This window comes from Prionailurus viverrinus, chromosome E2, assembly GCF_022837055.1.
Source record: "Prionailurus viverrinus isolate Anna chromosome E2, UM_Priviv_1.0, whole genome shotgun sequence".
NCBI lineage: Eukaryota > Metazoa > Chordata > Mammalia > Carnivora > Felidae > Prionailurus > Prionailurus viverrinus.
The window spans coordinates 54,179,928-54,206,400 of record NC_062575.1 but is presented as its reverse complement, the minus strand read 5'-3'; the positions used below and the strand labels follow the sequence as shown (position 1 = coordinate 54,206,400).

The following is a 26,473-nucleotide window of genomic DNA, read 5'->3' as shown; positions in this document are numbered from 1 at the left end:
GGAACGGCGGGAAAGGCATCCGAGGCGGAGCGAGCCGTGCGTCGCGAGCTGGCCTGACGAGGCCTGGAGGGACCCGAGATGTTCGGTAGGCTTCTCGGCAGAGGCGTCTTCACATTCATTTTTTTCCAGACTGAACAGACCGGGGAGCCCGGGGGTCTCCGGGCTGGGGTGAGAGTGACAGCCCCAGGGAGGCCTGAAAACTCAGAGATCCGGGATGTGCGAAGCTGGGCGTCACTCCTGAGGCCCGGGGTCACGGGATTCCCCTGGACGCCCCGGGCTCTGAGGAGCTGAGGGATCAGATAGGCCCGAGGGGTCCCTCCTTTTTTCTCCCCCAGGACCCCGCACACTGTCTTCAGCCCCTTTGCGGTCTGAATCTGACTTGGGGCCCCGTGCTCACGGGACTCGGCCCTGGGTCCCCGCCGTTTGGGGAGACCCAGCGGTTCAAGCGCCCGGACCGCGGAAACCCGGGCCAGTCCCACCATCCATCGGCCTGTTAGGGACACAACCCCTGCTCCTTGAGAAACCTGCCACCCGCTCCCTCCTTTCCTCTCCTGAGGTTGTAGTTCCAGGAAGGAGGGCCTCCGCGGGGAAGAGGCGTTTCTGGGGGACCCTGAGTGCCCCCCCCCCAGAGGCCATGGGCCTGGAGGAGCGGTTGTCGCGAATGGTGATGTAGGTGGTCACGCGTGGCCGCTCACCCCCAGGGCCGCTCAGCCGGGAGGAGGGGGTCTGCCGCGGGGCCAGGGGGCTTCACAGGTGGCGCGGGTGGCCAGCTCTCTCGCCGAAGGGTCCAATTTCCCCATTTGCCAGAAAACTCGTTTTAAGGAAGACCCTTTTGGAATGTGTTTCAGAGAGGTGGCTGTGTTTTTCATGAATACAATTTTCCTTTCCTCTCCCCCCAGGGGAGCGGAGAGTCCGAATCAATGTCAACAGCATGGGATTACGAGAATCGGAAGTCCTCCTGGTTATTTTGAGGTATGTTACATTTCAGCTGCTGGCGAGATATCTAGTTGTAATGAACATTTGTGCTTTTATTTATTTATTTTTTTAAATTTTTTAAGTGGGCTCCATGCCCAAGGTGGGGCTGGAACTCAGGACTCTGAGTTTAAGAGTCTCATGCACTACGGACTGAGCTAGACAGCCCCGCCCCCACCCCCTTTTTGGAACATTTGTGCTTTTTTTTTTTTTTTTTTTAATATTTGTTTTTATTTTTGACAGAGAGAGCGCGCGAGCATGGGAGGGTTCGAAAGAGAGGGAGACAGAATCCAAAGCAGGCTCCAGGGTCTGAGTTGCCCAGCCCAGAGCCGGAAGCAGGGGCTCAAACCCACAAACTCTAAGATCATGACCTGAGTGGAAGTTGGATGCTTAATGGACAGCCACCCAGGTGTCCTGGAATATTTGTGCTTCTTAAGACAGCTGCCACCTTTACCTACATGTCTCCAGCTTCCTCAGCTTGCTTAACTTTTGTACAAATTGAATTAAGATTTCTCTTTCTGTTTACTTCCTACCCGCTAAAAGCATACATGTTCATATCGTTCTGTTTCTTAAAGCCTGTTAAATAAATCACTTTTAGAGGCCTGTTCCCTGCAGATTTTTTCAAACTTTTTTTTTTTTTTAATTTTTTTTTTTCAATGTTTATTTATTTTTGGGACAGAGAGAGACAGAGCATGAACGGGGGAGGGGCAGAGAGAGAGGGAGACACAGACTCGGAAACAGGCTCCAGGCTCCGAGCCATTAGCCCAGAGCCTGACGCGGGGCTCGAACTCACGGACCGCGAGATCGTGACCTGGCTGAAGTCGGACGCTTAACCGACTGCGCCACCCAGGTGCCCCTCAAACTTTTTTAAAAGTTCATTTTTACAGTTTTTAAAAAAATTTACTTAGAGCACACACACACACATGGGAGGGGCAGAGGGAGAGGGAGAGAGAATCCCAAGCAGGCTCCGAGTTGTCAGCAGAGCCTGACCTGGGGCTCAGTCTCACCAACCATGAGATGGTGACCTGAGCTGAAATCAAGAGTCCCATGTTTAATCCGCTGAATCACCCAGGCATCCCTTTCCTTCATTTTGCCTTGCTTTGCCTTTCCTTTCGTTTTCTTTCTTTCTTTCTTTCTTTCTTTCTTTCTTTCTTTCTTTCTTTCTTAGGAAACCAGTTATTTTATTACCTTTGGCTAATGATTCTAATATTTGGATTCATTTGCATTTGTCATCGGTTGTTTCTGTCCGTTCTCACTAGTAGTGCCTTTTTTTTCCTTATGTGCTATGTGTGCTTCTTGTTCTTGACAAATTTTTTTTTTTTAAGGTTCTATTTTTAAGTAATCTCTACACCCAATGTGTGGCTGGAAGTCACAAACCCAAGATCAAGAGTTGCACGCTCTACTGACCGAGCCAGCCAGGCACCCTGACAAATTATTTGTAGGAATAACTTAAGACCTGAGAATGAAGATGTCTTACTCCAGGGAGGGTTCCGATTTATTCTGCAAAGTACTTAGGGGCACCATTAGTCTTGTACTACTTATATTTAATTTGGGAAGGGGGTTGGTATATTACTGTGGTTTTAACTTGGATTTTTCTGATGACATGATGTTGAACACATTTTTCAGATGTGTATTGGCCATTCATGTATCTTTCTTTGTGAAATATCTTTTCAAATCCTTTATCCATTTTTTAATTGAGTTGTATCTATTTTTATTAAGTTGTAGGAGTTCTTTCTATTCCCTAAATATAAGTCCTTTGTCAGATATATATATGAAGATCATTTTCCCTTAGCCTCTGGCTTGCTTATTAATTTAGAAAATTAAGTCTTTTGATGAGCAGAAGTTTTTAAATTAAAAAAAATTTTTTTTTAATGTTTATTTTTGAAGGAGAGAGGCACAGCATGAGCAGGGGAGGGGCAGAGAGAGGGAGACACAGAATCCGAAGCAGGCTCCAGGCTCTGAGCTGTCAGCACAGAGCCCGATGCAGGGCTTGAACTTACAAACTGTGAGATCATGACCTGAGCTGAAGTCGGACGCCTAACCAACTAAGCCACCCAGGCGCCCCAATGAGTGGAAGTTTTTAATTTGGTGAAGTCTAAATGAATACTTTTTATGATAATTGTATTTTGTGTCCTGTCTATGAAACTTTACCTACTCCTAAGTCATGAACATATTCTATTATATTTTCTTTTAAATATTTATTTATTTTTGAGAGAGAGGGCATGAGTGGGGGAGGTGCAGAGAGAGAGAGGGACAGAGGATCCGAAGCAAGTTCTGCGCTGACATTAGAGAGCCCAATGTGGGGCTTGAATTCGTGAACCGTGAGATCATGATCTGAGTCGAAGTCAGACATTCAACAGACTGAGCCACCCAGGTGCCCCTCTTATATTTTCTTTTGAATGCTTTATAGTTTTAGATTTTGCATTTAGGTCTGTGATTTATGTCAGAATAATGTGTGTGTATGGTGCAGAGTAGGGTTTGGGTTTCATTTTTTTCCCCCATATGGATATCTAGTTATTCTAGAAAGGACTTTTCCCCCTCCAATTGAATGTGTTTGGATTCTCTGTCAAGAAACAAAAGACCAATACATATACTTACGGGTCTGTTTTTGAGTTACATTGTTTGACTTTTGCATGTTAAATCAACCTTGCATTTCTGGAATAAACTCCATGTGATCATTATTTATTATCCTTTTTATATATTGCAGGATTTGCTTTGTAACATTTGTAGAGGATTTTTGCATCTATGTTTATGAAGATACTGGTCTGAAATTGTCTCTTTTACTAATATCTTTTTCAAGTTTTGGTATTTGGGTCATAGACTTATAAAATGGGTTGGGAAGTGTTTCCTCTTCTTTCCTGGAAGTAATTGTGTAAGGTTGGTGTTATTTTTTTCTTTCAATATTTGGTATAATTCACTAATTATTAACTGTTTGGGCCTGGAATTTTCTCTGTGGGAAGGGTTTTGATAAGAAATTCAACTTATTTAATGAAACTGTACAGATTTCCCATTTCATTTGATTGCAGTTTTGTTAAGCTGTATTTTTAAGAAATTTTATCATTCACCTAAGTTGTTAAGTTTATTGGCATAAGTTTAACATATTTTCTTATTCTTTTAATGTCTATAGCATATATAGTGATAACCTCACTATCATTCCTGATATTGGTGATGTGCATGTCTCCTTTTGTCTTAATCTGTCTAGGGGTTTACCAGTGTTGTGATCATTTCAAAGAACCAGCTTTGGCTTCTTTACTTTTTGCTATTATCTGTTTTCTACTTGTATTTATATTTTTCTTTGTTCTTTTTTGGATTTATTTTGTTCTTGTCTTGAAAGCTTTTTGTAAGACATTGATTTGAAACCTTTCTTTCTAATAACAGAATGTAAAGCTATAAAATTCTCTCTAAGCATTGCTTTTGCTGCGTCCCACAAATTTTGATATTTTGTATTTTTATTATCCTTCAATTTAAAATACTTTATAATTTCTTTGTGACTTATTCTCTGACCTATATATTGCTTAATAATATATTCTTTAATTTCCAAGTATTTGCAACTTTCTTACGCATCTTATTGATTTCAAACTTATTTATGTTGTAGTCAGAGAACAGACCCTGTGTGATTTCAATCCTTGTAAATTTATGGGTACTTGTTTTATAGCCCAGCCTATGGCATTGATGAAGTATGTGTATTCTGTTTTGTTTTGTTTTTTTTTTAAGTGGGTTTTAAACCCAGAGTGGAGCCTAACTTGAGGCTTGAGCTCACAACCTTGAGATCAAGACCTGAGCTGAGATCAAGAGTCTGTTGCTTAATGGACTTAGCCACCCAAGTGCCTATTTGGGGTTTTTATAAATGTCAATTAGGTGAAGGATGCTTGTAGTGTTATTGGATCTTCTATATCTTTACTGATATTTTGGTCTTCTTTTTCCCCATCACTTACTGAGAAAGAGTATTAACTTCTACCAGGATTGTGGAAATCATGTAGCCTTTAGCCTTTGTAAATTTTTGCCTCATGTATTTTGAGATTTGTTATGTTTGCATACATTAGTTGTCTTCATGATGAATTGACATCATTTTTTATCATTAGTAAGAATCCTTTTTTTTAAAATTTTTTTTTTAACATTTTATTTATTTTTGAGACAGAGAGAGACAGAGCATGAACGGGGGAGGGGCAGAGAGAGAGGGAGACACAGAATCGGAAACAGGCACTAGGCTCCGAGCCATCAGCCCAGAGCCCGACGCCGGGCTCGAACCCACGGACCGCGAGATTGTGACCTGAGCTGAAGTCGGACGTTTAACTGACTGAGCCACCCAGGCGCCTCAGTAAGTATCTTTCTTTAAATCTGATAATACTCTTTACCTCAAAGCCCATTTTATGTTACATTAATAAGGTCACTACAGCTTTCTTATGCTTCATTTGCAGGATGGGTCTTTTTCTATTAAGCTACTTTCAATCTATCTGTGTTTTTGAACTTAAGTTTCATCTCTTCAGAAGCTTATAATTGGGTCTCTTTTATTCATCCTGACAATCTTTGCCTTTTATTTAGTTATTTTTTAAATATGTGCCTTTTAATTGGAATGCTTAAACTAAAAACGTTTCCTGTAATTATTGACATGGTTGCATTTTGGTCTCCAATTTTCTGTTTGTTGATTTTTTTTTTTTTTTTTTGGATAGCTTGAATCATTTTTAGTATCCATTTTTATTTATTTATTGTCTTAGTAGCTATAACTCTTCACAACATTTATTTAGAAGTTTTTCTAGGGATTATAATTCATACTACTAACTTTTTTTTTAATGTTTGTTTTTATTTTTGAGAGGGAGAGACAGACTTGAACGGGGGAGGGGCAGAGAGAGGGAGACACAGAATCTGAAGCAGGCTCCAGGCTCTAAGCTGTCAGCACAGAGCCCTACGTGGGGCTTGAACTCATGAACCGTGAAATCATGACCTGAGCCGAAGTCGGACACTTGGCGCCCCTAGACTTAACTTTTTATCTCTGTTGTGTTTCCCAATTTTTTTCCTTTTAACTAAAGGTATTGTGCCACAGGCTAGTTTCTCTACCTAATTTTTTCTTCATCTCAGAACACTTGTGGTTCAAATTAATGCTTCCTGCTAATGCTGTCGTGGCACAATTTGTCTCAGGGAGAGACCTATTAACTCATTCACGTTTTCTCTAAAGTGGCTCACACATTGGCTCACAGATTTTTGCACCCTCTGGGATACAGCTTCTGGAAGCTGTTGGTTCATTGGAGCAGAAGGGCTTTGGAGAGGGATTCTGTTTCTCTCCAACAAGCTGCCTGGAAAATTATAACTTATTTCCTAAAACATTAAACGACTTCATCAGGAAGGATCGATGTCAATTAACCCCTTAGTGACTACAGTTTGATCCTGTCTGTTGTGTATGTAGCAGGATTTTCTCCGTTGTTTAAAATTTAAGTTTTAGTTAATATACAGTGTGATAGTGATTTCAGAAGTAGAATACAGTGATTCATCACTTACATACAACACCCAGGGCTCATCACAAGTTCCCTCCTTAATACCCATCACCAATCTAGCCTATCTCCTACCTACCTCCCTCTGTCAATCCTCAGTTTGTTCTCTTGTTAAAAGCCCTTGTGGTCTTTTCCCCTCTCTTCTTTCCTCCACCTTCCCTTCCCATATGTGCATCTGTTTTGTTTCTTAAATTCTGCATATGAATGAAATCTTATGATATTTGTCTTTCTCTGATTGACTGGTTTTGTCTAGCATAATTCTTTTCTAGCTCTGTCCACGTCATTGCAAATGGCAAGATTTCATTCTCTTTGATGGCTGAGTAACATTCTATTGTATATATATACCATATTTTTATCTATTAATCAGTCTATGGACATTTGGGCTCTCTCTATAGTTTGGCTATTGTTGATAATGCTGCTTTAAACTTTAGGGTGCATGTACCCCTTCCAATCTGTATTTTTATATCCTTTGGGTAAATACCTAATCGTGCAATTATTGGATCATAGGGTAGTTCTGTTTTTTGAGGAACCTCCATGCTGTTCTTCAGAGTGACTGCACCAGTTTGGATTCCCACCAGCAGTGCAAGAGAGGTCCCCTTTCTCTGCATTCTTGCCAATACCTGGCTTGTGTTGTTAATGTTAGCCATTCTTACAGGTGTGAGGTGGTATATCGTTGTGGCTTTGATTTGTACTTCCCTAATGTTGGGTGATGTTGAGCATCTTTTCATGTGTCTGTTAGCCATCTGGATGTATTCTTTGGAAAAGTGCCTATTCATGTCTTCCTCCCATTTCTTAACTGGGTTGTTTTTTTGGTGTTGAGTTTGATAAGTTCTTAACAGATTTTGGATACTAACCCTTTATCAGGTATGTCATCTACAAATATCTTCTCCCATGGTGTAGGCTGCCGTTTAGTTTTGTTGATTGTTTCCTTTGCTGTGCAGAAACTTTTTGTCTTGACGTCCCAATAGTTCATGTTTGGTTTTGTTTCCCTTTCTTTTGACAATGTGTCTGGTAAGAAGTGCTCCACCTGAGTTTTGAAGAGGTTGCTGCCTGTGTTCTCTTTTAGGATTTTGATTTTCTCACATTTAGGTCTTTTATCCGTTTTGATTTTATTTTTGTGTATGGTGTAAGAAAGTGGTCCAGTTTCATTCTTCATGTCACCATCCAGTTTTCCCAGCACCAGTTGTTTAAGAGAGTCTTTTTTCTATTGGGTATTCTTTCTTTCTTTGTCGAAGATGAGTTGACCATATAGTTGTGGGTCCATTTCTGGGTTTTCTGTTCTATTGATCTGTGTGTCTGTTTTTGTGCCAGTACTATCTTGATGACTACGGCTTTGTAATATAGCTTGAAATCCAAAATCATGATGACTCCAGTTTTTTTTTTTTTAATTCAGGATTTCTTTGGCTATTTGGGGTCTTTTGTGGTTCATACACATTTTAGGATTGTTTTAGCCCTGTGAAGAATGCTGGTGGTATTTTGATAGGGATTGCATTAAATGTGTAGATTGCTTTGGGTAGTATAGACATTATAAGAATGTTTGTTCCTCCAGTCCGTGAGCATGGAATGCTTTTCCATTTCTTTGTGTCATCTTCAGTTTCTTTCATAAGTCTTCTGTAGTTTTCAGGGTATTTTTTTCTTCTTTTTTTAAATTTTAGTTTTTTTGTTATTTTTATTTTTTATTTATTTATCTTAGAGAGAGAGCAAGAGTGTGGGCATGAGCTGGGGAGAGAGGTGGAGGGAGAGAATCTCAAGGAGGCTCCATACTCATCGTGGAGCCTGACATGGGTCTTGATCCCACAACCCTGGGATTGTGACCTAAGCCAAAATCAAGAGTCAGACCCTCAACCTACTGAGCCACCCAGTATGCACTCAGTGCCATAAATTTCCTTCCAAGTACTGCTTTCATTTCATCCCACGAATTTTGGTAAGTTTTGTTTCATTTTCATTTAGTTAAAAATATTTATAAATTTCTCTTGAGAGTTTTTCTTGATCCATGTACTATTAGAAATGATTTGTTTAATCTCCACGTATTTTGGGATTCTCCAGTTATCTTTCCATTAGATTTTTAGTTTAATTCAATTGTGAACTGAGAGAAGACATTGTATGACTTTTTGTTTTTTGAGTTTGTTAAGCTGTTTTATGGCCCAGGATGTGGGCCTGAGAAAAATGTGCATTCTGCTGTTATTGGATGAAGTGGTCTACAGATGTCAGTTATATCCAGTTGATTGATGGTGTTGTCAGATTTGACATATCCTTACTGATTTTCTGCCTGCTGATGTTCAGTCTTTGTTTTCTTTGCTTTTCAGTTCCGGAGGTTTCTATTGAGAGATCTTCAGGCTCAGTGTTTCTTTCCTCAGCCACATCCAGTCTACTAAAAAGCCCATCAAAGGTATTCTTCATTTTTGTTACAGTTTTGTTTTATTTTTTAATCTGTCAGTTATTTTTGGTTCCTTCTTAGGATTTCAATCTCTCTGTTTACATTGCCCATCTCGCATGCCGTCTACTTTATCCATTACAGCCCTTAGCAAATTAATCCCGGTTGTTTCAAATTCTCAGTCTGACAGTCCGAGCATGCCTGCCATGTGTGGTTCTGATGCTCACTCTGTCTCTTCAAATTATGTGTTTTTTTTGCCTTTTGGTATGCCTTGTAAATTTTTGTTGTTGTTGTTAGCTGCAAATGACGTACTGGGTAAAGGAACTGCTGTAAAGTAGGCCTGTAAGTAATGTGGTGATAAGGTGTGGGGAAGGGCAAGTATTCTGTGCTGGGTCTCAGTCTTTTAGTGAGCCTTTGGCCCTAGACTGAATTTCACAAGTGTTTCTTGGGTTTTTTTCCTCCTCTCTTAGGTGGGACAGGATAGCTGGAGTGGGCTGGAGTTGATATTTTATTTCCCCTAGCTCAGACTGACTTTGATATTACCCCACAGATTAGGCTGTGGTTAACTAGTTTCTCCTGAGGGCAGGCCTTGTTAAGAATAGAGTGCCCTGGAGTATTTCAGTATGGTTCCTTTTTCCTTCCCCTTCTGGAAGCCTGAGGGGATTTTCAGCCTATATTCCATGAGAACTTGATCAGGCTCCCGGAGGTCAAACTCACCAAAATGTACCTCACCCCAGTGACTGGGTCCTCCTCCTGGAGTTTTAAACTCTCGGATTGTCCACACTGAGCCTCCAGCAATTTGTCAATTACAATTGAGTTTTTCCCTCTCTGGCACTGGTTCCTGTTATGCCCAGAATTCGTGATCCCCAAAGACCACCAGGGAGCTGAGTCCGATGCAAAAGCAGAGCATTTATTCGAGCTAGCTCGAGCTCAATCCCCTACCTGCACCGACACAGCGGTGAGATGCAGGGGGGGGGGGGGGGGGGGAGCAAGTTTCAAAAGCACAAAGGTTTTATTAGGGGTCTAGGGGTAGTTGACGAGGTAATGGCAGTGGCCTCAGCTGATTGGCTGGGGAAGGGTCGGAGTCCTGTTACGCAGGTTGAGGTCGTGTTTTCATCGGGAAGTTTGAAGGGGTGAGCGGGAGGTTACTCAAGGGGAGGAGGCGTGGTCTGAGGTTTCTGCGATTTTCCCGGAAAGGGGGCATGTCGGGGACTTACTCACTCAAGGTGGAGGACACAGAACAAGATGGAGTCAGCCAGCGTAGGTCCGCTCTTTCAGTTCCTTGGCAGTTTCTCCTCCTAAATTTCTGCTCCAGTAATCAAGTAATCTTTGTATTTGACTATCTGTCAGTCTTGGGGACAGTGGTTTACTCTGTGCCCCTACCTCCCTTAGGGATCCAGTTATTGATTTGCAATCTGTTCAGCTTTTTACTTGTTAGGATGGAGTGGTGACTTCCAAGTTCCTAACATGTGAACTGGAAACTGGAAGTCCAACCCAGCTGCTTTTCGAGTTCTGGTATTAACCTTTAAACATTTTTTAAAAAGTATTTCGTTATCTTTGAGAGACAGAGAGAGACAGAGCATGAGCAGTGGAGGAACAGAGAGAGAGAGGGAGACACAGATTCCAAAGCGGGCTGCAGGCTCTGAGTTGTCAGCACAGAGCCTGACGTGAGATCATGACCTGAGCCAAAGTCAGACGCTTAACCAGCTGAGCCACCCAGGCGCCCCCAGTATTAACTTCTTATTTTCACATAACTTCAGACTTACCATTGTAGTTTCAATCTTGCAATTCTTTCATCTTTCCTTATCTTCATGACTTTGATCAATTTTTAATGAAAATAATCCAGTTGTTTTATAGAATGTTCCTCAATTTGTGTTGTCTAATGTTCCCTCATGATTGGATTCTGGTTGTACATTTTTGGCAGGAATAGCACTGAAATGATGTTGTGTTCTTTTCAGTGCATCATATCAGGAGACAGATGATATCAGTTGGCTTTCATTACTTGGTTCAGGTGGTGTCTAACACTATAAAGGTACTATTTTTCTGTTTTTTGTTTTTGTTTTTTGGAGGAGATATGTTAATACTGGGCAATTATTTGTCCCCACCAAACTTTCTTGTGTTAGTAACCATTGATGATTCTTGCTTGAATTAGTTATAAATTTCAATGGTTTCCAAATGATGACTTTCTAATTCCATCATTCCTTATACTTTTATTAGTTTTCATTTTGCTGTAAGGAGAAATTTTCCTTTTGCTCATTTATATCGTTATGGATTCATGGATTCTTACTTTATTCTATGGGTTCTCATCTGTTACTATTATTTATTTTGATGCTTTAGTTGCCCCATACATGGGTGAAAGAACTCCTTCAATCTGACTTCTGTGTCCAGTATCATCTTTTTATTTTTAAGTTTATTTATTTTTGAGAAAGAGAGCGCGCAAACGAGGGAGGGCCCGAGAGAGAGACGGAGACATAGAATCTGAAGCAGGCTCCAGGCTCTGAGCTCAGATTCTGACACAGGGCTTGACCCCACGAATGGTGAGATCATCACCTGAGCTGAAGTCAGCCGCTTAACCAACTGAGCCACCCAGGCACCCCTCATCTTTTTATTTTTAATTTTTACATGTCAATACATACTTTTCTCGATTATTGAAGCAATACTTTTTTTAGACATTTTAATAAAATAAAACCAGAGAGAAAGATATAAAAATATCTTATTGTCTTCTACACATTGGCGTATTTTCTTTCAGCCTTTGCTTTCATTGCGCTTTTAAAGGTAGTAGAGATAGAACTATAGACACAGATTTGCGTCTCAGTTTTGGTTTTTAACCTGTCATTGAATTATAAGCATTTCCTGAGCTACTAAGAACTCTTTCCAAACAGTATGTCTCACAACTGATTATTCTTGTGACCCAGATGTGCTAGTGCTGCCCTGAGACCTACCTGTTGCCTCTGCTTTTGGATGGCATGCTCCTTCCCCTTCTGAAAGAAAAATCCAGTTCCCTCTCCCTTCCCCTCCACCACATCCTGTTGTTTTTCTTTTTTCTTTTCTTTTTTCCTTTTATTTTTCAGCACACTCCTTGCCCATTCTCTTGTAGAGCATTTGAGGAGTCAGCAACAGGTCAGAGTGGCAGAAGTGCAGAGAGGAGAGTGTCCCCAGATGTGAGGTAGAGCACTGTCCTCTTGCTGGGGAAAGAGCAGTCAGTGGGGATTGGGAGGGGGGTGGAGATAGACAAAAACGAGATGAACAGTCAATAGCTAATCGTATCAGGAGGAGAAAAATGCTATGAAGAAAAATAAAAGGGGGTAGGATGGAGAGAGTAGTGGGGATGGGTAGCTGCTATTTTAAATAGGTGGATAGGGAAGACCTCTCTGGTGAGGTGATATTTGAGCAGAGACCTGAGTGTTCTACAGATGAGAAAGCCCAGAGAGTTAAAGGAACCTTCCTAAGGTTATAAGCAAGATGTATTAAATTCATTTCTTTATTTTTTCAGTTTTTTAATTTATGTAATCTCTACACCCAGCATGGGGCTTGAACTTGTAACCCTGAGATCAAGAGTCACACGCTCTTCTGACTGAGCCAGCCAGGCACCCTGAAGTTTGTTTCTTTGATTCAAAAGCCCACTATAAATGGTACTTCCCTCCATAGGGAGTATACCTCAATGTTTTTAGAAGCCCTTTGAGTGCGATTCCCAACTGTTAGCTTGGCTATCTCTACCCTTCTCCCTTGTACTGAAATATTTCTAAGAGGTAAAACATATAGAGATTTTTATATGTTTTGACTCTCAAATCTAAATGTAGGTTTTGGTGTCCTTAAGGTCTGTTCGGGAAGGTGAATACCCCATTGAAAAAGCTGGAGCTGCTCCAGGGAGTCTGCCTAGAATGAAGATAGAGGCCTGGGATTCCACATCTTTACTGGCAAAAGCCATCTCTACTGAGACAGAACTTTCTGAGAGTGCCCAAGAAAGACAATCTTGGGAAGATAAGGGCATGGCTCCCTGGCCTGCGATGGTCCGGGTTTCAGAGTCCCAGGCTTTGGAGGCCCAGGTGGCAAAGGCTTAGGCCTGGGAGATGCAGGCTTGTGAGGCCAAGTATAGAGCTAGCCAGTCCAGGCACATCTCTGCATTGGAAGTGGCAGCTACCGGGGCACCTGGGTGGCTCAGTCGGTTGAGTGTCTGACTTCGGTTCAGGTCAAGATCTTGCAGTTCATGAGTTCAAGCCCCGCATCAGGCTCTGTGCTGACAGCTCAGAGCCTGGAGCCTGCTTCGGATTCTTTGTCTCTCTCTCTCTACCCCTTCCCCCCTCATGCTCTGTCTCTCTCTCTGTCTCTCAAAGATGAATAAACGTGAAAAAAAAAAAAAAAGAGTGGCAGCTACCCTGACCCAGAAACCCTTATGTGGGAAGGGGCAGGTTGCAGAGAAGGAAAAGAGAGAGGCCTTTTTTAACCGTCCATGCTGGTCCAATAAGGTTGAGTACATCCTGACTCAGGTAGGCTACTCCATGAGGATGAGTGATCTCTGGCATGTTTTCTTCCTATGACCTCACAATAGAGGTTGTAAGTTTGGGGACCAGGAATCATGGATCCACAAGAGGCTTCAAACTCCAAGGTTTCTGAGATCTGTGGAGGCTGGAAATGTGGTACTCTGAGCAGGATAGGAGTCAGGTGCCTGAACACTTAGGATCATAAGAGGGTAGGGGTGCAGGGTATCAGAATATAAGGATGGTGGTCCAGGGTGGGGGTGGAAACTAGGCATCTGGGTCTTACAGAAACTAGGGGTGAAGGGGTACCTGGGACTATGAGGGATGTGGAAACAGTTGAGCCCTGATGTCTGTGGCCCTGAGGGAGGTCATGGGGTGGGGGAATGTGTTTTCCCGGACCCCCAAAGAAGTTTAGGCACTGAAAAGCCAGGTGGTTCTCAGAGCCCTCCTGGCTCCCTTGCACAGGCAGTTTTCTCATCTTCTGTATCCACGTGCTGTTCTTGATCGGGGTTCCTCTTCTATTCCTGGAGATGGCAGTTGGTCAGAGAATGCGTCAGGGCAGCATTGGTGTATGGAAGGTCATCAGCCCCTGGATTGGTGGTGTGGGGTATACCAGCTTCATGGTGAGGAGTCCTGGGCTGCCCCGACCTGCCCTTTACACCCCACTCCTACCCTGACCCTTGTCCTGGGATGGGTCCCATGACTTCACTTCCACAGGTCAAGTCTCTTCAGTTCCCAGTCCTCTCTCTCTAATCCCCTCTTTTTTCCTGTTCTCATTCTTCCTCCCCAGCCACCTCCCTTGTGGCCCTCAGGTGTGCTTCATCACCAACTTATACTTGAATGTGGTCAATGCCTGGATCCTGTCCTACTTGGCCCAGTCCTTCCAGTTTCCAGTTCCATGGGAGAACTGTCCCTTATTGATGAACTCCGTGAATTTGGTAAGGAAGAAGTGAGAGAGGAGGAGATGGGGAAAACAGCTGGAAGGGAATTTGGAAGAGGAGAAAGGAGTGAGGAGGGATAAAGATAGAGGAAAATCTTAGAAAGAAGAAGAAATGGGAGGGAGAAAGAGATGGAGGAAGTGGGAGAAAGGCTAAAGAAAAGGGAGGGATCATCCTATCTAGTAGGCATGTCCAAAGACAGGTCCCCCCAGATCCTGAAGGACAACACCTTCCATGTACTTCTGGTACCTGCTGACCTTGAAGGCCTCAGACAGGTCACCAGTCTGGTGGGTCACCAGTCTTCAGTCTGAAATTGTTCTTATTGGTGTCCTGGTATCTTGTTAGCGCTTTCATTATTAATGAGCTCAAGTTCTCAGGAAACGTAAGCCACCATTGCCATTCTCGGATGCCTTAGACCTCATCTAATATTGTTATCACTGATCTCCTAATGTCTTGCTCCTTCTGGCCTTTTGCTCCCACCAGCCCTTGACCCTTGCTGAAAACTGTCTCCTCCTCACTTCAGACTCAGAACTTTTGATCCCTGTTGATTGTTGGTTGACCCCTCACTGGTACATGCTTCCTGATATGTCCCATTCTCAATTCAGGTAATGTATGTCTTGGTACCAGTCTCTTAATTGCATCGTCCTCAGTTTCCTCATCTGTGTCTACTGCTCTAAGGGGCAGTATTTGGCTTTCAGTATTTGATGCTTTCTGAGGTAAAGTACATCTTCCTCACTCTGCTACCGGGCCTTGGCAGACTCCTGTTGTCTATTTTTAGGGCATCCTTTCCCCCTTATTACCCTGTGTCCTTCCCCCCATACTTGCTAAGGTTCTCCTCTCCTTCTTTGACATTTCACCTTGTACTTGTCTTCCCCCTTTTAGATATTAACTATGTACAACATGGATGTATGGCATGAAGTAGGGAACTGGGTCTTGTTTGCCTTGTGTCTAGGCTTTGGCCTTGTCTCCTTATCCTCACACATGTACCCATCCAGCAGCTGTCTCATTGATGCCTTCGTTGTGACCCTGGTCAACCTGCTCAGCATGCTGCTGGTCACATCTTTTTACTTCTGTGTCCTGGGCTTTTGGGCCACAGTCATCACGCACCGCTGCAGTGAGAAGTAAGGCCAGCCCCTTAGTTGAGGGTGCCAGCGCCAGGGAACTACAAAACCTAGAGACCCTGACTTTCAACGTGCTACAGAGACTCCTGTCCACAGCTGGCAACATCAGGTGCACTTGCAAGTCTCTACTGTCCCATGGAGCAAAACACAGAGACAGTAGAATCTCTGTCATACAATATTTTGCCCAGAGCCTCTTTCTGGCCCTAGAAATCTTCAAACTCAGAGATTGCCAGCCATCCACTTCAGAGTACCACCACAGAGATAGGCTAAAAGTGGCAAACATTCAAGATTACTCTGGTCTCAGATACCATCTAAGAGCACACCTATATGGAGAACTTTCCACTTGCTGAATGTTTTCACTCTTAACTTTCAACTCCTAAGTTTAGGGATTTCTGTCAATCTGTCGCACTTAAACCCCAAAAGGACTCTCAGAACGAGATTTTTTATTGTCTGCTCACCCCTTGTTTTTCATTCTTTAGGCATTAGTTTCAAAAACACTCATCAGACATTTAGAAAGAACTCTTTGTGTACCACAGAGATGTGGACAGGTGAATCAGACCACAGTTCTTGCTTTCACTGAGTTTTCAGTTTTCGGAGGGAGGAGGTGGGGGAATTGCATAATCAGACAGTCACAGACTCATGATAACTAATAACAGGGGTGATGGGGAGTATAGAAGACAGAGCCTTTAATTCTGACTGGGCTAGTCAGAGAAGGACTCCTAGAGGAGGCAAACCTAAAGCTGAGTTTGTCCCTATCCTAATCCATGTAAATAAGCACTCTTTTCTTCTAGAATTAACCCGGGAATATTGATGTGCTTATGTGCAAGAGTCCTCTGGGGTGTATACTTAGGAATGGAATTGCTGGGTAGGGTGCCCACACCTTTAGTCTTACTGCGTGTTGTCTCATTACCAAAATGACTTATGATGTTTGAGAATTCTGCATATCCCACTTTCTGCACGTTTGATTACACTTGGTCACACTTTAAAATTTTTGCCAGTCTGGTGGGAGTGTAATGGTATTTTTTTTTTAATTTTTTTTTTAACGTTTATTTATTTTTGGGACAGAGAGAGACAGAGCATGAACTGGGAAGGGACAGAGAGAGAGGGAAACACAGAATCGGAAGCAGGCTCCAGGCTCTGAGCCATCAGCCCAGAGCCTGATGCGGGGCTCGAACTCACAGACCATGAGATCGTGACCTGAGCTGAAGTCGGACGCTTAACTGACTGAGCCACCCAGGTGCCCCTGTAATGGTATTTTTTAATGTTTAAAAAACATTTTATTATGAGGTATTACATACATATAGAAACACACATAGGGGCGCCTGGGTGGCGCAGTCGGTTAAGCGTCCGACTTCAGCCAGGTCACGATCTCGCGGTCCGGGAGTTCGAGCCCCGCGTCAGGCTCTGGGCTGATGGCTCAGAGCCTGGAGCCTGTTTCCGATTCTGTGTCTCCCTCTCTCTCTGCTCCTCCCCCGTTCATGCTCTGTCTCTCTCTGTCCCAAAAATAAATAAACGTTGAAAAAAAAAAAAAACACACATAAAACAACATATGCAGAATAAATAACTATAAAATAAACAGCACCCATGTTAACAACTAGAATGACCCATAGAAGATCTCTGTGTATCTCTAATTATAAACTCTTTCCTCACACCCACTGTCCTGGCTTTTATGGTAATTAGTTCTTTGTTTTTTTTTTTTATATTTTATTATCTACATATGCATATCTAAGTACAATATAGTTTAACGTGTCCATTTATATAGTTTAATTTGTTCATTTACATATACATTCTCTTTGTATTCTTTTGTGTTTTACTTCTTTCATTTCAATGTGTGTTCATAAGATTCATCCATATAGTCTGTGCTTTTAATGCTGTATAATGTTCCAGTATGTGAACATTCCACAATTTATTTATCCATTATACTATTGACCATTTAGAGGCTTTCCAGTTTTGGGCTGTTAAAACAATGCTGTTCTAAACATTCTTACACGTGTTCCTGATGTACTACACATGTGCTTATGTGTGTAGGGTATATATCTATGAGTGAGATTGTTGATGCCAAGTTCTATGTTACCGTGTGACAAATCACTCCGAAAGTAAATGGCTGAAACCAAGAATGATTTATTTTTTCTTAAGATTCTATGGGTTGGCTGGCAAGTTCTTCTATTGGGCTTGCATGGGTTAACTCGCATGTCTGCATTCAGCTGGGCCCAGCTGGGACTGCACCGTTTTGCTGTGTGCGGTGTTGACAGGGCTCGCTTGAGCGCTCTGGTCAGCTGGTGGGTCCGCAAGGCCTGCTCTTTCCGGGAGGCCTCTCTGTGTGGCTAGCTTGGGCTTCCTCATATGACAGCTCACAGAGAACCTAGGTGGAATCAGCAGTGTCTTGAAGCCTAAGCATGGGAATACTCTCATTGTCGTTGCTGCTACATTTCTTTAGTCAAAGGAAGTCACAAAGCCACCCCAGATGTGAGGGGTGGAGAAACAGACTTTACCTCTTGATGGGAGGAACTGCAAAATACTATGGTCATGTTTCTACCCCACATATAGCTTCAGTGGATAATGCCAGGTTACCTTCCACAGTATTTAGGATTGTAATGGTCTTTCCTTCCACAGTATTATTAGGATTGTAATGGTCTTTCTATCTCTTGTTGCTGGTCTCACTGTCATACACACACACACACACACACACACACACACACACACACTTGCTTAATCTCCATGCTAGAATGCACAGCAAATAGTTACAGAATTGCTAGCTCATTCCATTGCGGAAACAAACATACTAATCCCAGAGTTCAGTATTTGTTGACAACTTTTTGTCTTTATCCTGAATTTTATAGTTAAAATGCTGTGTTCAAAATTACTTGGGTTAGGGGCGCCTGGGTGGCTCAGTCGGTTGAGCGGCCAACTTCAGCTCAGGTCATGATCTCGCGGTCTGTGAGTTCAAGCCCCACATTGGGCTCTGTGCTGACAGCTCAGAGCCTGGAGCCTGTTTCAGATTCTGTGTCTCCCTCTCTCTCTGACCCTCCCCCGTTCATGCTCTGTCGCTCTCTGTCTCAAAAATAAATAAACGTTAAAAAAATTTTTTTTTTTAAATTACTTGGGTTAGTTCTTTTTCCTTCATTCAGTATGATTGTCACTTACTTGAAATACAGTTATGTTCATTTGTTTCTGTTTATATGGAATTTTAATGTCCCTCAAACTTTTATTTTAACGTGAAACGTTAATATGGTTTCAAAAGAGAAAATTATACAAAGGGACACTCAGAAATTTCACCAGCACTTCAACCCATTTCTCATCCATCCCTTATAGGTAAACCGATCTCATTATGTTTTTATTTATCCTTCCTGTGTGTGTTTGTAAAAACAAAGAGAAAGATGTATATATTTTTATTTACCCTTCTTTTTATTTAAAAGGAAATTGTTTTGGGGCTCCTGGGTGGCTTGGTTGGTTAAGCGTCTGACTTGGGCTCAGGTCATGATCTCACGGTCCGTGAGTTTGAGCCCTGCGTCGGGCTTTGTCCTGACAGCTCAGAGCCTGGAGCCTGTTTCAGATTCTGTGTCTCCCTCTCTCTGCCCCTCCCCCGTTCATGCCCTGTCTCTCTCTGTCTCAAAAATAAATAAATGTTAAAAAAAATTTTTTTTAAGGAAATTGTTTTAAATGTTTATTCTTGAGAGAGAGAGAGAGAGAGAACGAATGGGGTGGGCAGAGAGAGAGGGAGACACAGACTCGGAAGCAGGCTCCAGTCTCCGAGCTGTCAGCACAGAGCCTGATGCAGGACTCGAACTCACAACTGCGAGATCATGACCTGAGCCAAAGTCGGATGCTTAACCGACTGAGCCACCCAGGCCCCCCTTTTTACCCTTCTTTCTTATGCAGAAGTTAGTTTTTATCCTTTTTTCATTTAACACTATATCCTGGGAATCACTTTTCCATGTTAATTTTTTTCTTAGATGATCTAAGGCCTGGTGGTAGTGCCTGCCGTCCTGTAGATCAGTGGCTCCTCTATTCTTTAGAGTTCTCTTCACTCCTTAGTATGTAAGGCCTTGTTACAGTCAATAACTGGACACCATAAAAAGTCAAACCATTTTCTCTTTGAAAGATACCCGTGAAGATAATGAAAATGCATGTCCCAGTATTGGAGAAATTTATATGTTCTATACATTTATATTCAGAATATGTAAAGAACTCCTAAAACACACTAAGAGGACAACCCAACAAAAGTGTGCACTTAACTTTCTACAGTCTGTTTAGAATTAATACTTCAGGGGCACCTGGGGGGCTCAGTCAGTTAAGCATCTGACTTCAACTCAGGTCATGATCTCACAGTTTGTGAGTTTGAGCCCCACACTGGGCTCTGCCACTGGCAATGCGGATCCTGCTTGGGATTCTCTCTCCCTCTCTCTTTGCCCCTCTCCTACTCACACATTCACTCTCTCTCTCAAAATAAATGAATAAACTTTAAAAAAATGTACTGTTTGCTGTTGGGCTCCATTTCTGATGAGGAATTTGTAGTCTTTGAGATTGCTGTTGCTGAATATGTAGTGTATCATTTTTCTCTGCCTCTTTCAAGATTTTTTAATGTTTAGTTTTCAGTTTGATTAAAAAAATTTTTTTTAATGTTTATTTTTGAGAGAGAGAGAGAGAGTGAGCTGGGGAGGGACAGAGAGAGAGGGAGACACAGCATCCGAAGCAGGCTCCAGGGTCCGAGCTATCAGCACAAAGCTCGACATGGGGCTCGAACCCGTGAACTGTGAGATCATGACTTGAGCTGAAATCGAGAGTCAGACACTTCACTGACTTGAGCCACCCTGGTGCCCCAACAAGTGCCCTCCTTAATACCTATCACCCATCTAGCCCATCTGATAAAGAGTTAGTATCCAAAATCTATAAAGAACTTATCAAACTCAACACCCAAAAAACAAACAACCTAGTTAAATGGGCAGAAGACATGAATAGACACTTTTCCAAAGAAGACATCCAGATGGCTAACAGACACATGAAAAGATGCTCTTTTTCCTTTGAAATATTTCCAAGCTTGTCTTTTATTATTTAAGCACAGCAAATATAATCTTCAACAATTCTAATATTTGGAAGTAACTTTAGGTCAATTTTTACTATGTTGTTTCTGATGGTTATTGCTCATGGTGTCTTCTTTTTGTGTACTTAATTGTCTCTTTGTCCTATTTATTTGACCATTATTTGTAGGAATTCTTAAGGCCTAGGATGAAGGTATATTCCTATAAATAGGACTTTTGTTTCTGCCTGATGCATAGGGACATTAGAAAGAGACTACTTGAAACCTAGTTCTTGGCTTGAGTTCTTGAGACAACCAGGATCAAATATTTGGGCTGCACATCCAACCTAGGATTGACTTGGTTATAACATGTCAGGAACTTTATTTTTTAAAAAATTTTAATGTTTATTTATTTTTGAGATAGAGAGAATGAATGAGCTGGAGAGAATCTTCAGACTCTGAAGCAGGCTCCAGGCTCTGAGATGTCAGCACAGAGCCCGACACAGGGGCTTGAACTCACAGACTATGAGATCATGACCTGAGCCAAAGTGGGACGCTTACATGACTGAGTCACCCCGGCGCCCCCCAGAGTTTTATTTTTTTATTTTTATTTTTTATTTTTCGGAGTTTTATTTTTTAATGTTTATTTATTTTGAGAGAGAGAGAGAGAGAGAGAGAGAGAGAGAGAGAGAGTATGTGATTAGGGGAGGGGCAGAGAGAGAGGGAGAGAGAGAAAATCCCAAGCAGTCTCCATGCTGTCAGTGCAGAGGCTAACATGGGGCTCGAACCCATGAACTGTGAGACCATGACCTGAGCCAAAATCAAGAGTCGAGTGCTTAACCGACTGAGCCACTTAGGCACCCCATGTCAGCAACTTTAAAACATTTCCCTTTGTTCTGATCATTTCTGAAGCAGCCTTCTTTGGCATTCCCTGTCTTGTGGAAGGGTTGAGTGCAAGCTTCTGGTTCATTTTTATACTGAAGGTGTAGTAGCCCTTTGAATTGCGAGATTAGGGGAAGACCTTCTGGTCTGATTCTTACTTTGTGCAGGCTCTGGTGCTTTATATCTGACACTCATTCTCCTTTTATTTCTTAAAAGTCATAAAATTGGAAACTAGGGGTACAGTGCTGTATTTGGCTTTTACCTTTGGGAACAAGTTGCTTTGGAAGTCCGCTTTCCCCACTGTTTTTGTGTGCACTTCAATTTTTGTATAATAATTTCTCATTTTTTCAATATTTTAATTAAGAAGATGAAAAATATTTTTCAGATTTTTAACTTATTTACAGTGAGAAGGTTGATCCAAATATTTAGCTTGCCTATTACCAAAAGGACATACAATATTTTGTTTTCTAAAATGTGATCAAACTATACTTAGTTGCCTGCACCTTGCATTTTGCTCTTAGCAGTAAGTTGTGTCAAGCCTTCTACTGCAGTTCGTGTAGAGCAATGAATTGGATTTTTAACGATCTGTAGGAATTGGTCAAGTGAAGAATGGTAGTGGGGTGAGGGTGGTCTTAGGCATGAAAGAGCATGGCCAGCCCTGAAATTGTAAGTAGTTAAGCGTGATTAGAGCATAAAATGTTCAGAGGATCATGGGAGGAAGATAAGGCTAAATAGGTCAACAGGATTCAGATGAAAAAGTCCGAGAAGCAGTTTCTCTCACTAGCTCACCTCCAGGGCAGCTTTATGTACATGGTAATCTAAGTAAATGGTGCTTCCTGACATTCGGTAATGCAAAGCCTAGAAGATTGCCTTTTACCCACTAGTTAAGAAGAGAGCAAGGGAAGAGGTAGGTGGTGAATAAGGCACCCGTCACTGCAGCAGATATCCCAGAGTTCCTGTGAAGATAATGCAAAACACTCCTCCTGGGCTTCCCCCATGGTCATAAGTTCTCCAGGCTCACATAAATTCATGATCCTGGAGGTGAGTACCTTCTAGGTTTCGTCCCAGGCTCTACCGTGCCTGGATCAATAATGCTAGGTTAGTGGTGCCCTTCCTTATCTAGAAGATAAGGGAAAAGGAGGCGATCTCCTGAGGGGCCAAATGGTCCTGTGTGATTCAACTCCTTACCCCCAGGAATGCGGAAATGCTTGAGAAGCTGATAACCGTAGGGAAATTCCCTCTTGAGGCCCAGCCCCCTTCCAATCTGGTTGATAGCACTACTCTGCCTTGACTCCTGGCTGGACAGCCTTCTCCAGCACATCAAGAGCATTGTCCTCAGCCACTTGAGTGACTGCAACTTAGAGAAGCAGTTTTTGAAGGTCAGTAAAAGTAGGTGAGCAGGGCATGGAGTTACTCAAAGCCTTTTGTGAAACAGAAATTTCAGCTTTTGCTAGCACCAGAAAAACATACCAGAAGCACCAGGATAACCTGCAGCCCAGATGATGCAGAGAACTAGAACTTGCAGAATGCCCTCCAAGGGGAATGCCAGGTGGACTGGTTTTCCATGTCAGAGGGTCAGCTTGGAGATCTGATTTTCTCAGTGACCCACAGCTTTTAGGGAGTTTTCCAGGGAAGGTAGATAGTATCCTTGTCTGTATTTTTTTGTTAAGTCCAAGGACACTTTAACTCCTACTCTCTCTCCCCTCAACAGGTTAAGGAGGGCCCAAGCCTTGCATTCATGGCCTTCGTTGAAACCATGTCATTCATTCCTGGGTCTGTCTGCTGGTCTATCTTCTTCCTGTTTTTGCTGACATTGGGGCTGAGCACCATGGTAGGGATCATGCAGGGCGTCCTAACCCCACTCCAGGACACCTTTTCTTCTTTCAGGAAATATACAAAACAGCCTACCGGTACTCTGACCAATGCCCTACTCCTACCAATGGCCCTGATTTATCTGAGACTCTTACCCAGCCCAGGTCTATAACCTATGCTTAGCCCTTGTCACCCAACTAGACTTCTGACCTTGATCCCATCCAGTGTTCCCTCCAGTGGTTGTCTTTGGGCTCATGTTCCTGTGTGGCTTCTTCTTCACTTGACCTTCAGGCATCTACTTCATCAGCCTGCTGAATGAATACTGAACAGTCCTCCCCATCATCATCATCATCATCATCATCATCATCATCATATTTGAAAACACGGCTGTGGGCTGGGCCTGTGGGGCCAGGAGGTGATAGCTTGGGTCTATAGGGAAGGTTGACCCCTTTCTGGTTGCTTCTGTTGTCACCCAGCTAGAGTGATGCAGGGACTCTTAACCTCAGGGCCTTCGGAGAAACATGTTTATTCATTCATTTAACATATTTGTTGAGTGCTTAATATGTGCCAAGCACTGTTTTAATCACCAAGGTTATTGAATAAAACAAGCATCCCTGTCCTCAAGGAATTTATATTCTAGTGGTGGTGACAGGCAGTAACCAGATGAATGAATAAAAATGTCAGGTGGTGACAATTGACAGGAGAAAATCAAAAGGTAAAGTAAAATGATCAAGAATGGGAGTATGTGTGGGTGCTAATTTAGGTTGGATTGCAGGGAAGGCCTCTCTGATAAGGTGACATTTGAGCAGACTCCTGAAGGAAGTGAAGGAAGGAGCCATGATTTTGAGGAAGTGTTCCAAGTAGAGGAAACACTGAGTACCAAGGCAAGAGGAAGCATCATGCCTGGAATTTTTGAGGAGCAAGGAGATTGGAGAGGTTGGAGTAGAATGTTCCAGAGAGATAACAGGAGATCAAGGAAGACCTTCTAAGCTATAGCAGTACTTAGTTTTTTTCTGCAGCACGAGAGGCATTGGAAGGTTTTGAGCAGGGGAGTGACATCGTCAGATTTATTTAAAAAAACACCTATGACTGCTGTGTGGAGAATAGACTATGAGGAGTCAAGAGTGAAGCAAGGAGAACAGTTGGGTGCTATTGCAATATTCCAAAGAAAAGACAAAGAGAAGGGCCTTCGTGGCCAAAAGACCCCACTTGGATATTTGTTGCAATTGAGAACATGCAATAAAGGAGTTGGATATATGGGCTTGAAGAAACTAAGAAAAGTTTCCCCCCGAGGGTCAAGTGTTGCTGCCTTTTCCAGTCTGAGCTGGTTAGTATGGATACCCAGCATGTAGAAGAGGCCCTCACACATCATAAACATTTTCATATTCATGGAATGAATGAAAGGGACTTGGCCTTTATCCCAAGGGCATTGGGTACCCATGAACAATTTTGAGCAGTAGAGAAATGTTTGAAAATTTTTCTTGGGTTGCGATGCAAGACTGACTAGGGAGAAGATAAGAGAGGATGAGTCTTGAGCTGAGGCAGAGTTTGGGAGATGAAGTAGAATATTTGAAAAATGCTAAGGTTGGGCTGCCCTCCACCCCCAAGGCTGGGTGAGGCCTGACTAGGCCTCCCACAGTCTTGTGGCCCTTCCTCCCAGGTTCCTTGAAGACTTGGCGATCATGTGGGGACCCCTCATCTCTCCCATCCATTGGCTGTGGTGCTTTCTCTGTCCCATTGTGCTGCTAGCCCTGTTTGTGATTACTCTGATTCATCTGTCTCTGAAGACTATCACCTATGTGGCCTGGGACTCAGTGTGAGCTTCTTTCCCTAGACACTAGACCTTGCTAGAGAGTGGGGGCCAGATCTTTCAATCCACTCATGGCCTAAAGATGCTATCGTCTCATTCTTTGACTCCCTGAAGACTCATTGGTCATCTGCCCTGGTTCCTATCCCACCCTTCCCTTCTACAGTCCTCACTTTTCTGGGAACTTTGATGTTCTGAACCCCTTTCCCATCTTTCCACAGTCAAAAGAGGTGCTTCACCAATACCCATCATTGGGGCTTCTTGCAACGATTGCCCTTTTTCTCACTGTTATCCTCCCCATCCACACATATTTTGCATACTGCCTCACCCACAGGATTCCCTTCAATCCCACAAGCCAGGGTAAGCCTATGATATCTTCCAAATCCTTACCCTTAATCCAGCCAACGCCCGTTAAAGAGGTCCAAAAGTAGGAAATCCTGCGAGGTGATAATCAAGTTGCTGATCAACCTGTTGTATGATTGCCTAACTTCATTCATTTGACTTGACATCACACATTCCTGGAAATAGCATAAGAGGCAACTCATACCAACTTGCAACTGTTGATGTCCCCAGACACAGAACTGCTATTACTCCCAAAAGTAGAGGTATAGTTTGGTGGACACATGGGGCCTGGCTTTGCATCCCCCTCTCAGACCCCATCCTTCCTGATTACCACTGTCACTGTGTTTTCCCCATCCCCTTCCTCAGTATATACACACGCCCATGATATTCACTATTTGTCATGTCTACCAAATCTGCTTCTTGACTGATCTGTCCAGCTCCTGGAAGGAAGCTGGAGGAGTAATGTTGTTGGTCAATAAATCAGTCCACCAGGACTAAGTCCTGGGTGTCAGCGGTTTTTTTTTTCTATAAATGTCTTTTTCCCAAAAGTCTTCCATTCTTTTGAGAGCCAAATGTCCAGCCTAGAGTTCCTGCTCTATCCTTGTCATTGCAAATTCAGATCTAGACTACTAGACTTGCTTTGTCTAGGGATTGGCCTTTAGCCAAGGGAAACGTGGGAAATGGGGTTTCAGCTAAGATGGAAAGGATATTAATCACTTGTCAATGGGACTTGGTAATCATATATGAGTCTAAAAATTTTATTTTTATTTTTTTAAGTTTATTATTTTGAGAGAGAGACAGAGTGGGGGAGGGACAGAGAGAGAGAGGGATAGAGAAGATCTCAAGCACTCTCTGCACTGTCAGCACAGAGCCTTATGCAGGACTTGAACTCATGAGCTACCAGATCATGACCTGAGCGGAAACCAAGAGCTGGACACTAAACCGACTGAGCCAGCCATGCACCCCTAAAAATTATTTTTAAAAAGAGGCTCCAAGACTGTGAATCAACACAAGTGGTTTAGGGAACTACCTATTGCTGAGCCCACTAGGGCCCCATATCTGCATGGTAGGAGACCTGGCAGGTTTTACTACAGGGCTAAGTCAAATGAATTTGCCTAGCGGGTGATGACGAGTGGGTCTCTCAGAACTTCCGGAGGGGTGAGTCCACAACTGAGCTGCCGTACTTACCAAAGGAGATAGGGGTCAGTCAGCGACTGGGATTGGGAGCTGTGGGTAGAGGTGGT

The 26,473-nt window shown here is 42.8% G+C and overlaps 1 protein-coding gene and 1 pseudogene across 7 annotated transcripts in view; both read left to right on the top strand.

Moving 5' to 3' along the window:
- Positions 1-26,473, top strand: part of SLC6A16 (solute carrier family 6 member 16) — a 61,298-nt gene continuing 34,825 nt past the window's right edge. For 3 of the 7 annotated variants that reach the window (XM_047837231.1, XM_047837224.1, XM_047837230.1), the window contains exons 1-3: positions 1-85; positions 900-972; positions 8,765-8,847. The gene's annotated coding sequence lies outside the window, so the exon portion shown is untranslated. The other 4 variants (XM_047837228.1, XM_047837226.1, XM_047837227.1 and 1 more) reach the window with 4 other exon arrangements.
- LOC125152587 (orphan sodium- and chloride-dependent neurotransmitter transporter NTT5-like) lies at positions 14,966-24,900 on the top strand (annotated as a pseudogene).